At 51.4% G+C, this 16,746-nt stretch overlaps 1 protein-coding gene across 2 annotated transcripts in view; it reads right to left on the bottom strand.

The window, feature by feature from the left end:
* Positions 1-16,746, bottom strand: part of LOC116952005 (3',5'-cyclic-AMP phosphodiesterase 4C-like) — a 315,456-nt gene that overhangs the window by 193,952 nt on the left and 104,758 nt on the right. For both annotated transcript variants that reach the window (XM_076074008.1, XM_032970979.2), the window contains exon 2: positions 5,113-5,190. The gene's annotated coding sequence lies outside the window, so the exon portion shown is untranslated. The remainder of the gene's footprint in view (positions 1-5,112; positions 5,191-16,746) is intronic.

The raw sequence follows: 16,746 nt of genomic DNA, 5'->3' as shown, positions 1-16,746 counted from the left end.
ACTCGGCATTGGCGATTCAATTCAAGGGTAATTAATTGTTCATTGTTTTTTTATTAATGTAGCGGCCACTAGTTGCTGTAGGAGTCGCATAACCCCCCTGCAGCCACTCGTGACTCCCAGCTTCCTCCCCTCGCTCTCTACACCAGGGACCGGGGTGCTGTCATTGGTGGGCGCCGTTTCTCCGTAGCAGCCCCCCACTGGCTGGAACGCAGCCATCATCATCATTGTCGTCGTCATCATCATTATCGTCATCATCATCGTCGTCATCATCATCGTCGTCATCATCGTCGTCATTGTTATCATGGTCGTCATCATCATCGTCGTCATCATCATCAGCAGCAGCTGCGGCGTGCGTGCAGTCTCCACCGACTTTTAACAGACAACTAAAGGCCCCGCCCTCTCTCGTGCCTCTGAGTCACAGGGTCATTTACGCGTTACAAACTTGCATTACTATTAAATAATTAATTAACAACCAACGGGCAGGCACGAGCCATCTCCTTCGCACGAGGTTTAAAATGAACCCCACATGCTGGCACGGACCCCTACGCACCCGGCGACCCCGCATGGTGCGGATTACCAGGCTCGACACGCGACTGCGATGCTCAATCGGTTGCTGCTCAAAATGCCGTACGGAAGAGAGAAAGAGAGAATCGATAGCGATACGAGATGAAGGGTTGGTAGGCGCGCGATCGACGCGTGTGCAGTGAGTGTGACGATCCAGGTCTCACCTTGAAGAATGGGCCGAGCGCTTCACTGGACTCTGCTCGTTTAGTGCGGCACGGTGCCAGCGCATCGGTGGCACTTCGTGCCTCACCATGAGAAGTTCCTGGGTTTGATTCCTAACTCGGGTTCCTTTCTCTGTGAAGTTTGTTTGTTCCACCCCCCTGTTCTCGTGAAAGTGTTAGATCGTATGTGGCGAGTGTGTGGTCGTGAAGCGGTTAGCGCACTGCGCGACAAACTTGGCTACCCGAGTTCGATTCCTGCTCACGGTCAACATCAGTGGCGATTTATTAACCGGTTCCGGGCCTCCCCTAGGTCGACTCAGTCTCAAATGAGTACGTGTGCTTTGTGTAAACATCGCTACTAGGTAGACAAAGGCGGCCAGGCGTGGAGCTGGCCACTCACCCCCTCGTGTGGCGTGCCGGCCTTCAAAGGTGCCCACTAAGATCACTTGCCCCAACAGTCTGTTGAGGCTATAAGGGGAGTTTGTATGTCCCCCCCTAGTTCTGCACGGGTTTCCTCTAGGCACCACCAGTTTCCTGCCATTGTTAAAGAAAAAGCCACAATGTAACAGGTATTGGCCAAATATCCCAATGCTGCAAAACGACCCTGCAAACTACTCGATTGGGATCACACAAAGTGGCAACATCGCTCCCCCCCCCCTATTACAAACAACTTGGCAGGACCCTCCTGCCAACCAGCCTTGAGGCTCAGTGAGGTCTTCCTGGATAAATCAGCGGAATGAAAATAATAATGAACAAAATAAGTGGACATCCCCATCCACGGCCTTCTGGAAGCATTCATTCAATCCAGGACACACTCTGGACAGACTCCGACATTGAGTGCACTGCGTAGAGAGGGCACGTGACCTGACGCATAGACACCACGCATTACCATACACAGTGGCTAGCAAGGCACAAGACACGCAACCCGTCACTCAGTGTAGAGAGCACACGTGGATACAGCAGGCCCTGCACGGAACAATGCCAGCGACAGCTGATAAGAAACGTGTAAATCATCTGTCTAGACCAGAGAGATGGCAAATTATATGCATGAAACAACGTTCCCATGCAAAGTGCCATTTTACAACTCAACAAATTGCTTTTCGTGCGATTTATACCTTTTCAGTTTTTCTATTTATTTCAATCTCAACACCAATGGCAGTGGAATTGCGTCAGGATGGAGAGGTCATCACTCAGCAGTGGTGGTGGTGTCAGGATGGAGAGGTCGTCACTCAGCAGGGGACCGTGCGCCTGCTTGGTGCACGCACTCGCCGACGAGCAGAGCACATAGCAGCCGGCGCGTGCCGGTTGCGCTGACTCCAGAAGAGGCTCGGGTCAAATTCATAAGGAAGCCGTCGATGGGTTTAGTGCTTGCCCAGATAGGACTCGTGTCCCACATCAGTTTTACCATCATCACAATTTAGTGAAATACAATTTAAACATCCCACAATGCAGACGCCAACAACCCGAACAAACGTCACGGCAAATGCGTCGATTTCCGCAAGGCATAACCGCACCTAAAAACAAATACCCGGCTCAACCGCCCGGAGCCATTCAACTCTGTCCCTTCAAAAGCCACGAGCAACAATTTTATGAAATGACTTAACGAGGCAGCCAGGGCAACCCGCTGAATGAGCGGTGAATGAGCGGCCGCGCTGTGCTATTTGTCTCGCGGCACGGCCACTGCCACCGGCTCCCGTCAAAAACGACGCTAAAAGCTGCAGTTGTCACATTTGTCCATCGCTGGAGTAATAACCCTGAAATAAAACCTAACCCTGGCTATTGCACAGAGCGCCCATCGCCAGCAGCGGGCTCGGCCACAAGAGCGCCTGCTGCCTGTGCCACCACCGCGCCTCTACGCTCGGTCGTCCACCGTGCCTCTCTCCTCTCTTGTCTCTCTCTCCTCTACCGCCTCCCTGCACCCACAGCAGCTCACTGTGCTGCTTAACCTCAGCAGCAGCAGCAGCGGAGCGACTCACAACCTCCTCGCCCTCCTCTCCTCTACGCCAAGCAGTCGGGCCACCACTGCCAGGTGTGGATTCTCCGTGGCAGGCCCCGCCGTCTGGAAGGCGACCATCATCATCGTTGTCCCCACTGCTGCGGATGCTGCTGCACATTCACAGCAGCAGCGTGCAATCTGCCCTGACTTTAAGTGACGCTTAAAGGCCCACATCTTCCATAAGGCCCCACCTCTTCCTTAAAGGCCCCATCTCTATATTTAAAGGCGCCGCCTCTATTCGTAAAGGCCCCACCTCTCTCCCCTAGCTCTCAAGCGACACCAAGCTCTGCTCCGCGCTTCAGATTCACCGTCATTTACGATGTCTGCGAAATATAGCGCGCGTTACAGATTGCATCATTACTATTTTTTCAATCAAAATTTCACTTGGATGATCCCTTGATGTGGAACATCTCATTTGCAACGGGTGTCCAGGGCATCGAGTGACAAACGCACACACTCACTCACTCACCACGCGCGCACTGGCGCCGCGTACACGCGCGCTTGTTAAAGCGACCCACGGCGCGCGTCATCCGCACGTACACGGCGTTACGTCGACTCGTCTTGACTCCACAACAACTCACGCTCCCGGATGGCAGTGGGTAAGGGGGGGGGGGGCCTTCGATGAGGGATTGCACCGAGGGGGGACGATGTCTCCAGCAAGGTTTTGTGCGAATGCACAAAGGCTTTGGTTTAGTTGTAGCATTCGTTTTCAAAGGAGTAACACAATAAATAAGCAGGCAATACGCCTCCCTCACATGTCCGTCTCTCCACGTAAACGACACGAAGTGAGTCTTACTCAACCCATCAGCCACAGTATGGCCTTCTGGGAGTACATAACTTCAGGAGCACTGACTTTAAGACAGGTTTTAAGACAAGAACTGGGACCCATGGCGTAGAGAGAGGTGTCTTTGTCTGTAAGATCGGAAGCTAACCAGCATTGGTTCAGGCAAAGCCTGAATCTGCTGATGAGACACTGTACGTGGAAACCAGTGCAGAGATTTGCTTGCCTTAAAACACTGCTGCTAAAATTATGCACTCCCACAAGCCCGTGCTGTGGCTGTGGGTTGAGTCAGAAAGACGTGTTGGTCACGTGCAGAGATGGACCTGTGAAGCAGATGTCTGCTTGTCCGTTTTGTTATTTATATTCTCCACAAGGACGCAAACGAGTGTTTTCAAATGAGTCATGTTGGTTATGATGATGATTATGAAATCGATCATGAAGACGTCTGGACTCGCCGGACGGATTCGTGTGTGGCTATGGACGTGGCAACAAAGGAATGCGTCACTGAGGACGTGACGTCACCGGGCTCCTCTCTCCCATGGCCACCATAGACCTCGCGACACCGCGCTCGAGCGCAGCGTGGGGGACGCGCGTCCGCCTGCCACTAACGGACGATCGCCACAGAAACGGCGAACCGCGACCGCGGCGAATGCCAAGCCGTCAACCAACGCGCCGCCGACGAGCTCGCCATCTGCGCGCCACCCTGGCGGCGCCGCTGCAATCTACGCAGCGTCGACGGCTGCCTCCTTGGTTGGAAAAATTATAACGCGATTGAACAACGCCGCTTTTCCCTCCCCGCCGTACGAAAGCAAGAAGCCAGCGGTTTGCGGAGGTGGATCGGCATCAGCACGACGCAATAAAGCGGCGCGCACGAGGTCGTGGTAAGCCGCTAACCCATGAAGCCAAAGGGAGTGGCCGCTGGTCGCACGTGGCCTGCCACGACACACGTCTACACGGAGACACGTACAGGGCAGCGCGTGTCACTACGCACGTGCGCGTCGCTACGCACGCGCGCCCATGTTGCCGCTGTCACCCCCGCTGCCCCCGCGGGTCTCTGGTCGTTGGGCGGAGGACCGACTCGCTGACCTCCAAAGTGCAGATCAGTGCAGACTTCATACCCTGTGGGCTCGAGAGGGCGCCCTTACATGGCACGAGGCCTCATCACGCTCCCATCGAGAATCTTGACAAACAAGGGCACCTCGAAGCAGGAGCTCCTAACATCGCGAGAGATTCTCAACATTCCATCTTGATTCCTTGAAATGTCTGATACATCCAGTTCTCAAGTCTATTTTGTTTAACCAGGTGAGGACTCGGGATACCGGGATGAGTCTCATTTGCGAGAGCACGTGACCTGGGTCATCAACGTCGCAAAAGTGATAGCACAGAGACAAAGTGCAACAATAACACAGGGGAAAAAACGACTGCGTTACACAACAGCCAAAACAGTGCACAACCATAAAGTAATAGTAAATACAACTAACTCTACAGGAACAAGAGTTGGCTCCGACAAGTTACTTTGAACTCACAATGGTGATCACTCACTGGTGGTGGTGAGTACAGGGTGGTGATCACTCACTGGTGGTGGTGAGTACAGGGTGGTGATCACTCACTGGTGGTGGTGAGAGAAGGAGAGTGAAGTCGTGGACCCTCCCAGGTCACCTGGTGTCACCGATTCCTCTGTGGCGAATCTGCGTGAGAGAGAGAGAGAGACAGGGAGAGAGGGGAGGATTATTAATAGTATTACCACATCGAGTATCAAGGCTCTTTCTCAATAATGTCCTGCCAAGCTGCCACAGTAAGGGGCAATATTGCTATCTGCAACCCCAATTGTGTATTTTTTTCCGTACTGAGATATGTTTTGGCCATTACCAGGTACATTTAGGTTTTTTTGGCTATGGGAAGAAATGAGAATAATCGGATGATACCCATGCAGACTACGGGAATAACATACAAACTCCAGAATAACAGAGTCGGGAATCTAACCCAGGCCCCTTCTGGCTGCGAGGCACGAGTGGTACCACTCTGCCACCACTCTGCCACCCAAGGAAACCGGATCGCCTCTGCAAGGGATTAATTATATCTGCAAGAGATCCGACCCAATGGTGATTGAAGCTCATGAGTCTTGTCCAGAATCGGATTGCGAGTGTGTATGTGGTCAATGGTAGAGGAACCTTTCCTAAACCCTGCATGCTCCCATCATTGTCGGCTTCATTTTTTTTATATTTTATTTCGTGGATTTTTTTAAACAATTTAAATTTGCGCGGCCAAGAGGCGAAATGGGTTTGTAGTTTTATCTCCCTGTTTAAACTGACAAATTATTGAGGCGCAGCGTTCCAGCAGTTGGTGCCGCCCACTTCTTTAACGATGTCCAATCTTATACTATCTGCTCCAGGAGGTTTCCCCTTTTTATCATGCTGCGAAAGGTTAAAGTTCACTTCTTCAGATGTGACACTTGGGGCTTCCTGCTCTTCATCTGAGAGGAATACTAATATACCTCACAAATACGATTCCTCAGAGCTGCTAAATTCCAAGTAATTTTTTTTCGGATTAATTTTAATTATTGTTGACCAGGTCAAAATGTGTCACCGCTGCTCACCCTGTGCTCATGCCACGGGTCGATTTCGCTCGTTCAGTTCCAACCCCACCCGCTGCACAACCAGGTGACCTGAGTTCGATTTCTGCTCGTGGCCAACGCCAGTGACGATTATCTGAACCGATCCTGGGCCTCCCCTAGGTCGACTCAGCCTCAAATGAGTACCTGGTACGGCCGGGCGTAATGCTGACTACCCACCAACTCGTGTGTCGTACCGGCATTCATAGCTGCTCCTCGCGAACAGCACTTGTCCCAACTGTTTATTAACGGCTATACGAGGGATCTTTGCTTTTATTACCTCGCCGAACGCGGGGGTTACATTCCTGGGCAAAATGCCGTGTTGGGCGAAACCGCGTTCGATAAACAATAGACCTAATGGGACGCATAGGGTCACGTTCATTAATTGCACGTGATTTTCGCACTTTTTATTCTAATAATGGATCCTGAGTCAAGCTCCATGTCTTGCGGGTGTGTCCACTCTTTAGTTTTCAATTTAAACCTCAACACACGGCCGCCGTCTCCATTCCTCTTCCCGCAACGCCGACGATTCCCCATCTCGGCGTGCGGACGACTCATGCCCTCCACGACCGGACGGGTATACACTGTATATGCATACGACAACGTGTGTAGACGTGCCCTTGACATGCACATAGCCTGGCACAAGCGCTGTGGTAATGTCACCGCAACTTCGTGGCGAATGGCGCTTGTTGTTGAACATTTGGGTTGTGCCGTTGTGCGCGGTGTGTTACATGGTCACATAACAACAACACCCGGCATTCACCACTAAGAGGCGGCGACTTCACCAAGGCGCCGGTGCCAGGCCAGGTGCACACACATACACAGCAGATCAATGGTTTTATAAAAGCTACCATACTGCCTCTACTTGACTACTGTGACATCGTGTATAAATCAGCCCCAAGTACTGTACTGAAGAAGCTTGATTCCATCTATCACTCGGCCTTAAGATTTGCATTGAACTTCCCATATAGGACTCACCACTGTGATCTCTACATTGGGTCAAACTTAACATCTCTTAATGTTCGACGGCTTGTGCACCAGATCTTATTTATTCACGATGTACTTACAAAAAAATCCGCAGACTACCTACTGGATCTCCTCTCTGTTTCAAAGAACAAATTTGACCTCAGGTCTTCGCTCATTTACCAACTTCACATTCCCTATTACCGTACAAAAACCGGAGGAAGGGCCTTTGCTATTGATGCCCCCAGGGTCTGGAATGCTATTGCCAATAAACTGCAACTTGAATCACTACCTATGAGATCTTCACTCAAAACTGCTCTAGAGGAGTTTTACACCCCTAGCTGCCACTGCTATTCAGTGGCCTAAAATATGGCTCTAGATTTTGGTGTTATAATTTATTTATGTAGTTTATTGTTAAAAATTCGGTCACAGTCCCTATGATCACTGTTACATTGCATTTATGGCTTTTATTTTGGTGATTTCGAAAAGTTTTTTTTGTTTTTGGCCATGTTTTTGTTTATTGTAGTATGGAGTTAGACTGATGGCCTTAATCTTAGTTGTCTTGTGGTTATTGTTATTTGACTTGCATCCCACTGGGATTTTTGCACACAGCGTTGGTGTACGGTGCTATTTCAGGAATATTTTTTATGTTTTTTTCCTGGATTTTCTGTTTGCACAGTCACATTATCACTTTAAGATGTTTTCTTGTTCATGTTTTTGTTTGTTGCGGTTGCACCCGATTCAAGAGCCGAATGGCTCACAGGGCTATACCAAATAAATGAACTATGGAACTATGGAAATTATATCGTACGTGACTCATTGGTGAATAATCACGTGCGACTCTGCCAATACAAAATAACTACGATACAATTTGAATCCATATGGTAACCTATATTATTTTATTGTTTCCCTTCTACGTGACTTTACCGAAAGAACCAAGAATATGAATCCCTGCAGTCACGAAAGCTTAAAATCAAGATATAAAAGAGGTTTCTAAACTCATCGATCGTAAACAATGCGGGTTTCCAAGAGTAACCGGCCAGACCACCACGTTGGGTCAGGCAAGGGGGCATACGACTCGGCTGAAACAACATTCAACAAGGGGGTGGGGGTCACGGCAGTAGCCAAACATAAGTCGAGAACCACTGCAATGGGAAGGGTGCGCGTCCACTGCCATGCCCTGAGAGCAGCGCCTCTCTCTCGTTGGGAATTGGCTTCAAGCGCGTACAGTGCGTCACGTGGTGCGAGGGCTCACCGTGCATCACGTGGTGTGGGGGGCGGCGCGGCTCGGCTCCGCGCCGCCACGGGTAACCGAGCCGCGCCGCATGCTAATGAGCTGCTCGTGACGTCACGGCAGGGTCACGGGGAGTGCCTTTGGAGGACTGTTTTGCTGCTACAAATGTCCACACGATGAGGCCAATTTGTTAAGCGATATCATTTGTGAGCCACGCCGCTTCTGAGAAATGCGTTAATACGTAGGTAATATTAAAAAGGTGTTTAGTTTAATTTGTATATTTTAAGTGATTTATTGACCTTTCCTGTACAGCCCGTTCTCCGTTAATGCGGTAGTTTCGTTCCTGAAGAACACCGCGTTATGGAAAAATCGCGTTCTAATAACCATTGATTTCGTTTGGTATAATTCATTAAATAAAAACATGCAAATGAGTGAAAAACGCATGTTACAGTGTTAGTCGCGAAGCCACTCATTGTAATTAAAGTCAACAAAGTTTGCATGCCAAGCGAGACGAATAATATAGGTGTACGCACAGTCCGCGATAACACATTAGGTCTGTACGCATGCTGAACAACCACGCATCCAGCAGCATCACACTGCCTTGAGTGATGCTACGCCCCAAGGCTGCCGTACGACCGCTTATCCCTTCACTCGATCGTGCTATATCCAATTTGCATCTGCCTTATAACAAAAATGCGTTCCCCAATACATTCATCGCGTTGTGAAAACACGCAACGTTATAGCAGAACTGACCATACTTTGCACTCCTATCGAGCTTCATAGCTCATCGGATTCCTCGTCCAGTATACATACAGATTCTGAAGAGTGCCACGAGAGTCGCCGCTCAGAAGAAGAAAGATGCTCGCTGATGTGAGAAGCCAAGTTGCTGCTCCTACCTACCGGGTCCAGGTGTCAGAGACATACATATTGGACTTGCGAGGAACGGTATGCGCGCTACGTTGGAGTTCCAAGGTGTGAGCAGCGCAGCCTTTTTCGGGAAACGGGGTGTGACTCAGGGCGGTCAGAATCAGAATATTTGTTAATACCGGAGGAATCCGATGAGCTATAAAGCTCTTTTCCACAGATGTCCAGCAGGTGCACAGGGTCAGATCGGTACAACAATAAACAATACAAAAACACTGGTGACAAGTGATAGCCAATGTTTTCATGGAGAAATTTGAATCGGATGCCATCCAGACTTCCACCCTCAGACCTTCCCTGTGGAAGAGATATGTGGATGACACTTTCGTCATTTGGCCACATGGCCTCCCAGCTCTGAACCTTTTCCTACACCACATCAATTCCAGACATCCCGCCATCAAATTCACCATGGAAGTGGAGAAAGATGGCAAGCTACCATTCTTGGATGTTCTGTTTGAGAGGAGACCTGATGGCTCATTGGGGCATTCTATCTACAGGAAACCCACCCACACAGATTCCTACTTGAAACCTGATTCCCACCACCACCCAGCTCAAAAGAATTCTCTCATCAAAACTTTATACCATAGGGCTCATTGCATTTTGGACCAACACCACCTGACCAGTGAATTAAAACATGTACACCTGGCCCTCAAAAGGAATGGATACTCTGACCGCACCATCCGCCAAGCTGTCTCTCCCTCCATACAGAAACAACCACTTGATACTCCGGTCAAAACTATCACACTACCATATATAGCAGGCGTTACTAAAATTATTTCCAAAATTCTAAACAAACACAAGATCCAGCTCCGGTTCAATACAGTACACAAAATTCGTGATCTGATCCCATCCGTGAAGGATGTCATTCCTGACTTACAGTACCCCGGGGTTTACAAATTGAGTTGTACCTGCGGTGATTGCTATATCGGGGAGACGAAGCGACATGTCTCTGACCGAATTCGCGAGCACACATCAGATTTGAAACACGGCAGAACGAATTCTTCTGCCGTAGCTGATCACTGTTACAACGCTGTGGGTGATCACGATATAATTTTCTCCGATACCAAGGTTCTTTGCAAACCCACGGGTTTTTATCAGAGATTTGTTCACGAGGCAATTCAGATTTACAAACACAGACACAATTTCAACCGAGAAGATGGTTTCAAATTAAGCAACCATTGGAAAGATGTTCTAAATCGAACCAAACATTAAACTAATTTTCAATGGTACAGTATATTTTTTTCGATTTAAAGCTTTCGTGACTGCAATGATTCATCTTCCTTGGTTCTTTCGGTAAAGTCACGTAGAATGAGAATAAAATAATAAATGGATAAAATAACACAATAATATTCTCACGACGTTTCGGCCACAACACAAGCGGCCTTCATCAGGTGAAGGGACGAGACTGTCTGGTAGGACAGCGCTGTCCTGTCCTACCAGACAGTCTCGTCCCTTCACCTGATGAAGGCCGCTTGTGTTGTGGCCGAAACGTCGTGAGAATATTATTGTGCCGACGTTTTGGCCACAACACAAGCGGCCTTCATCAGGTGAAGGGACGAGACTGTCTGGTAGGACAGCGCTGTCCTACCAGACAGTCTCGTCCCTTCACCTGATGAAGGCCGCTTGTGTTGTGGCCGAAACGTCGTGAGAATATTATTGTGTTATTTTATTTTATCAATTTATTATTTTATTCTCATTCTATGTGACTTTACCGAAAGAACCAAGGAAGACAGTATATTTTTTCAAGTAGTGGTACCCCAAACTTTCGCAGCTTCCCTTTTCTTCCCTTTTCACACCTCCCCCCCTCGCCGACCTGCACATGTTCACCCCCTCTACACCGTTCATCATGCTAAGTCCGCCAAATAAATGCTCATTTTATGCTAATTCCTTTGTCAAGGCACCTTGATTCCTCTCACACAGCTTAAAGGTCGCGGTCTGAGCTTAGCTGTGTTCACTCCAGCGCTGTCCTCGAGACAGTCTGGTCCCTTCACCTGATGAAGGCCGCTTGTGTTGTGGCCGAAACGTCGTGATTTTTTTTTACCTACGTGACTTTACCGAATAGAACCAAAGAGTAAAGCTTTCGTGTTTGCAGGAATTCATACTCTTTTTATTTTTCTATCTACGTGACTTTACCGAAACACCCAAAGAGTAATAACTTAAAATATACATATCCGACTACTCTTCACAAATGAAACTAAACTATTTTTGTATCTCACCAGGTAAAGCCCACTTAGATATTAACGTATTTCTCAGAAGCGACCTGGCCCACAAATGCTCACTCAATAAAGTGGCTCTTATCGTGCGGACATTGACAGCGCCCAAATAATCGCTCAACTTTCCACCTCCTGTTGACGGCTCAAGGACAGCGGGGGGGGGGGGGGGGGGGGCGAGTGCGGAGGGGGTGCCGTGGAAGGCCCAGAGGAGGAGGAGGACCACTGATGGGCGAGTGGAAGCAGGTCTGAAGCCGGAAGATTGTGTAATACGCTCAACACAGGGACGGGTTGCTTTGTTTGTTCAGAGGTCAACCCCTTGCATCCAGTCATGAAGGTTAAGCTTATCCTCGGCCTTGTACACGGACTGTTTGCACCACAACTAAACCCAATGGCACGACACAAATTGCTCTGGTCGGTGACGTAATTTCGTGAACATACCGTGAATGCTACACAATACGCGGGGGTATGGTTCTCATGAAGTCCCGTGTGGCCTCGATGTAAATTTCGCCCGCTGTCTCTACCGCTCTTGCTTTTGCAGCTCCTGGCCCTGCGCCATCTCTACCGATACAGCTCCTGGCCCTGCGCTATCTCTGCAGTTTTTCACAGGTGCCCACTGAGTAATGCCATATTTTTTGCTCTTAATCAGTCATTCATTCCCTCCTTACGTGGCCCCCAGGACCAGAATCCCTCCTGATCCACGATTTGCCAGAGGCGGCGTTCCCGGTTGGCTCCCCACAATGCCACCTCACATTGGCCGCGTCTCTTCCAGCACCACTCTTGAAAACTTCACTCCGACTGGGCGTCATTTGGATCCAAGCCGTGTGGTAACCACACTCGCACACTGCGCCCTGACAGACAGCGCCCTGACGCACAGCGCCCCGACTCACAGCGCCCTGACTCACAGCGCCCTGACACACAGCGCCCTGACTCACAGCGCCCTGACAGACAGCGCCCTAACGCACAGCTCCCTGACACACAGCGCCCTGACTCACAGCGCCCTGACGCACTGCACCCTGACTCACAGCGCCCTGACAGACAGCGTCCTGACTCACAGCGCCATGACGCACAGCCCACCGATAACTCCCATTGACATCATCATCATGGTGATTGTGCTGTTATCAGTCTAAACGTAATCTGCCCCAGCCGACTCTCCCTGCAGAGCATATATAATTGAACGTTGTTTCATGTTTGTGCGATAGTTTTGATTTCCCACGCGACGGCGAAGTTGAGATTTTTTTATTTATTTGTTGCTGCATTTTTGTCATTTTGGTGACCCAGGTCAAAACTGAAGAGACCGGCGTCTCGCAAATGTGATCTGCAAGACGCCAGTCTCGTGACTTCTCACCTCGCTGAACAAAGCAAACTTGAGCTTGGCCACAAAAACTCCTCCGTGTAGCTTTAAAAGACTGTTGGGGCAAGTGCTGTTAGCGAGTAGCACCTATGAAGGCCGGCACTGTGACACACGAGGGGGGTGAGTGGCAAGCACCTCGCCCGGCCGCTTTTGTCTCCCCAATGGTGATGTTTACACACTGCACCAGATACTCATTTGAGGCCGAGTCTACCACTGGGAGGCCTAGGACCGGTTCAGATAATCGTCACTAGTGTTGGCTGTGAGCGGGAATCGAACTCGGAACGCCGGGTTTGCAGCACAGGGCGCTAACCGTTGTACTACCGCTCCCCGTTGCTCGGCCTCGCACACGCGCGCACGCAGACGCGCACACACACCGAGACCAATCACCCCTGCCTGCGTGTAAGCTGCACAGGCAGCAGCAGCAGCAAGGATGCGCCCTCTGTCAGGCCCCCCCGCCCCTCGCCTCCGCCTGAGGCCAGCACGAGGCAGGTGGCACAGACGGCACCGCGGACAACGGGGCGCCTGCTCCGGGCGGTGACGCACGGCCCGCCGGGTTGTTGGAACTTCCCGGCTCGAATCCGGCAGGTCGCCCTGGTTAACACCGCTGTGCGCATTGACCGTAAGATGCCATTCGCCGACCGCTTTGCTCACGATGGTGGAGGTCGAAGGTCTTTTTGACCTCGCTCGCAAGCGTGAAGGCGTTGTGTGCCGGCGTCACAGTCTATGCTTGAAAAATGACACCGCAAGTTACTCGATTGGGATCACACAGAGCAACAACATCACCCCCCCCCCAACTGTGAAACTACTGCAGGCTGCGTCTGAGCAAGAGCCGCAGCGTCTTCCCGCACGATGATCGCCCTGGGACGATAGCGCGTATACCATTACAGGCAGTGTGAAACGTGTGGGATAAACAGCACAATAGGCACGGGGACTGGTGAAACAAGCGCAGTTAGGGAGCACCTATTAAGCGCAGCACACAGGCATGTAGCCAGTGCCACGCCTAGCCGCCTTTATCTCCCCGATGGTGATGTTCACACATCAGGGATGAACGTATGGCTGAGTTGATCTTAGAGAGAGGCCCAGGTCAGACACTAATATGAATTGCCACTGATATGCGCGCACAGTAATTGACCATAACGCAACAAGCAAACAATTGCTGCAACTATCTCACACACACGCACAAAATACAATGATGCCCCGTATAGCCTTTAACAGACTGCTGGGGCAAGTGCTATTAGCGATCATCTATGAAGGCCGACACGAGGGAGTGGGTCGCCAGCACCACGCCCAGGCGCCTTTGTATCCCTCGTTGCGATGTTTACACACCACACCGGGTACTCATTTGAGGCTGAGTCGACCTAGGGAGGCCCAGAACCGGTTCAGATAATCGTCACTGGTGTTGGCCGTGAGCGGGAATCGAACTCGGGTCGCGGGATTCGTAGCGAAGCGCGCTAACCACTACACTACCGCCCTCCCTCACCACCCACACGCGCGCAGCGTGTGTGTGTGTGCACAGCGTGACAGGAACACAGGAGGCAGCTCAGAGTCGTTTCATCTCATCTCCATTTGATGCTGATGGGAGAATTTAAAAATAAAACGGAAGCTCTCACAGCCTCCCTTCCTCCCCCTCCCCTCTCTCCCACCCTCACTCGTCTCCCTCCCTCCTTATCCCCCGCCCTCCCTTGCCTCCCCCATTGCCCCGGCCTGTGAGGCCGCTCCTCATCCCAACTTCTGCGTAGCTCGCACCAGCTGCACCACGGCCATCCCACGGTGGCGCCAGCGTCGGCGCTCCGCCCATCGCTAGCCAGGGCGAGGAGGTGCGGCAGCCTCTGCTACCTTGCCGCTTGGGCTCAGCGTTGCAATATGATCAGAATCACAATCAGAAGATGTATACGGGAGGAATCCGATGAGCTACAACGTTCCTTTTTCACAGATGTCCAGCAGAGGCAGTCAGAACGTTACAACAACAAACGATACAAAAACACGGGAAAGGTGAAACAAAGAACCCAAAAAACCTACAAATACAAAGTGAACCACTCATATCCCACCAGGAAAGGCCCACTAAGCCGCCAGTCTCCCCCTCAGAAGCAACCCGACCACAATTGACAGCCCAACGAAGTGGCCCATCCACGTGGAAATTGATAGCACGTGATGGGCCGCTTCGCTGAGCTGGGTGACTGACGACCAGCGGTTGTCGAATGGAAGAGTTTTATGTAATTAGTGAATCAAAGTTCGTAAAATTATTTATTGTAATCGATTTAAATCCTAATTTGCAGTATCACGACGAGGGAGGGAGCGAGGAAGGGAAGGGGATAAAGTCACCCACTCACTCACCCACTAGCTCACCCACTCATCCACCCATTCACTTACTCACCCAACCACCTATGTGCTCACTCACTCACCCACCCACTCACTCACCCACTAGCTTACCCACTCACCCACCCATTCACTCACTCACCCACCCACCTATGTGCTCACTCACTCACCCACTAACTTACCCACTTACTCTCCCACTCACTCACCCACTCACTCACCCACCCACTCACCTCACCCACTCACTCACCCACCCACTCACTTACTCACCCACTCACCCACCCACTCACTTACCCATCCACCCACTCACTCACCCACTCACTCACCCACTCACTCATCTCACCCACTCACTCATCTCACCCACTCACTTCAGCGAAGGAGAGAAAGGAAGCAATGCAGGGGGTTGTGAAACCACGGGGCTGTGGAGGGAGACGCTGAGCAGAGACTTGACAGCAGAGAGAGAGGGGATCAGGTGGAGTTGTCTGGGGAGGGAGTTCCATGGGGGGTGGAGGGGGGTGCGGATGGGTGCTATTGGAGCGGCTATCAGTGGTAGCATGGCAGCGAATCCTGGGATAAAGGAGGCGGCCAGGGTTGTGCGGGGGAGGTGCAGCTGACAGGCCTTCTCTCTTCTGTAGACGTCACCGTCATGCCCACCACCACGACAGGCAAGCAGCTCTGCCGCTCTGCCGCAGGAACTTCAGAAGAGAGAAGCTGGCTGAATATAAATTGTGAGCCGCACAGTGACCCATGGCGCTGACGCTCCGCGGCTGGATCGGTGCCGAGCGGAGTGAAACCGCGTGCGTGCGCATGCGGTGGTCGGGTTGAGACCACGCTCGGCCTAACCGCACGCGGCCACGTGGAGATAATGCACTCGGTGATTGCGCTCGTTGTACCCAGGAGAGCCTCAAGACTCTCTTTCGAGAGGATCCTGCCAAGTTGTTCGCAGCAGGGGGCGATCTTACTGCTGCTGCCGTCCGTGTGATCCCAATTGAGTGATTTGCAGGTAATGTTTCAGCATTGGAATATTTTGGCCGATATCGGTTACATTGTGTGTGTGTTGTTTTATTAAGCTATGGGAGGAGGAAAACGGTAAACCCGGAGGTAACCCATGCAGAACAGGGGAGAATGTACAAACTACACACTGAAACAGGCGCCCGAGCCAGACATTGAACCCAGTTACTTCTTGCTGTGAGACGCGAGTGTCACCACCCTGCCTGCCACCACCACACTCCCTGCCACCACCACCACCCTGCCTGCTACTACCACCACCACGCTGTCTGCCACCACTACCACCACCACCACCACCCTGCCTGCCACCACCACACTCCCTGCCACCACCACCACCACCACCCTGCCTGCTACTACCACCACCACGCTGTCTGCCACCACCACCACCCTGCCTGCCACCACCACACTCCCTGCCACCACCACCACCCTGCCTGCTACTACCACCACCACGCTGTCTGCCACCACTACCACCACCACCGCGCTGTCTGCCACCACCACACTCCCTGCCACCACCACCAGCCTGCCTGCTACTACCACCACCACGCTGTCTGCCACCACTACCACCACCACCACACTCCCTGCCACCACCACCACCCTGCTTGCCACCACCACACTCCCTGCCACCACCCT

The sequence above is a fragment of the Petromyzon marinus genome, chromosome 44 (genome assembly GCF_048934315.1).
Source record: "Petromyzon marinus isolate PM22_M1 ecotype Great Lakes invasive population chromosome 44, UKy_Petmar_22M1.pri1.0, whole genome shotgun sequence".
In the NCBI taxonomy this organism is placed as follows: domain Eukaryota; kingdom Metazoa; phylum Chordata; class Hyperoartia; order Petromyzontiformes; family Petromyzontidae; genus Petromyzon; species Petromyzon marinus.
This window is presented reverse-complemented; position numbering and strand designations above follow the sequence as displayed.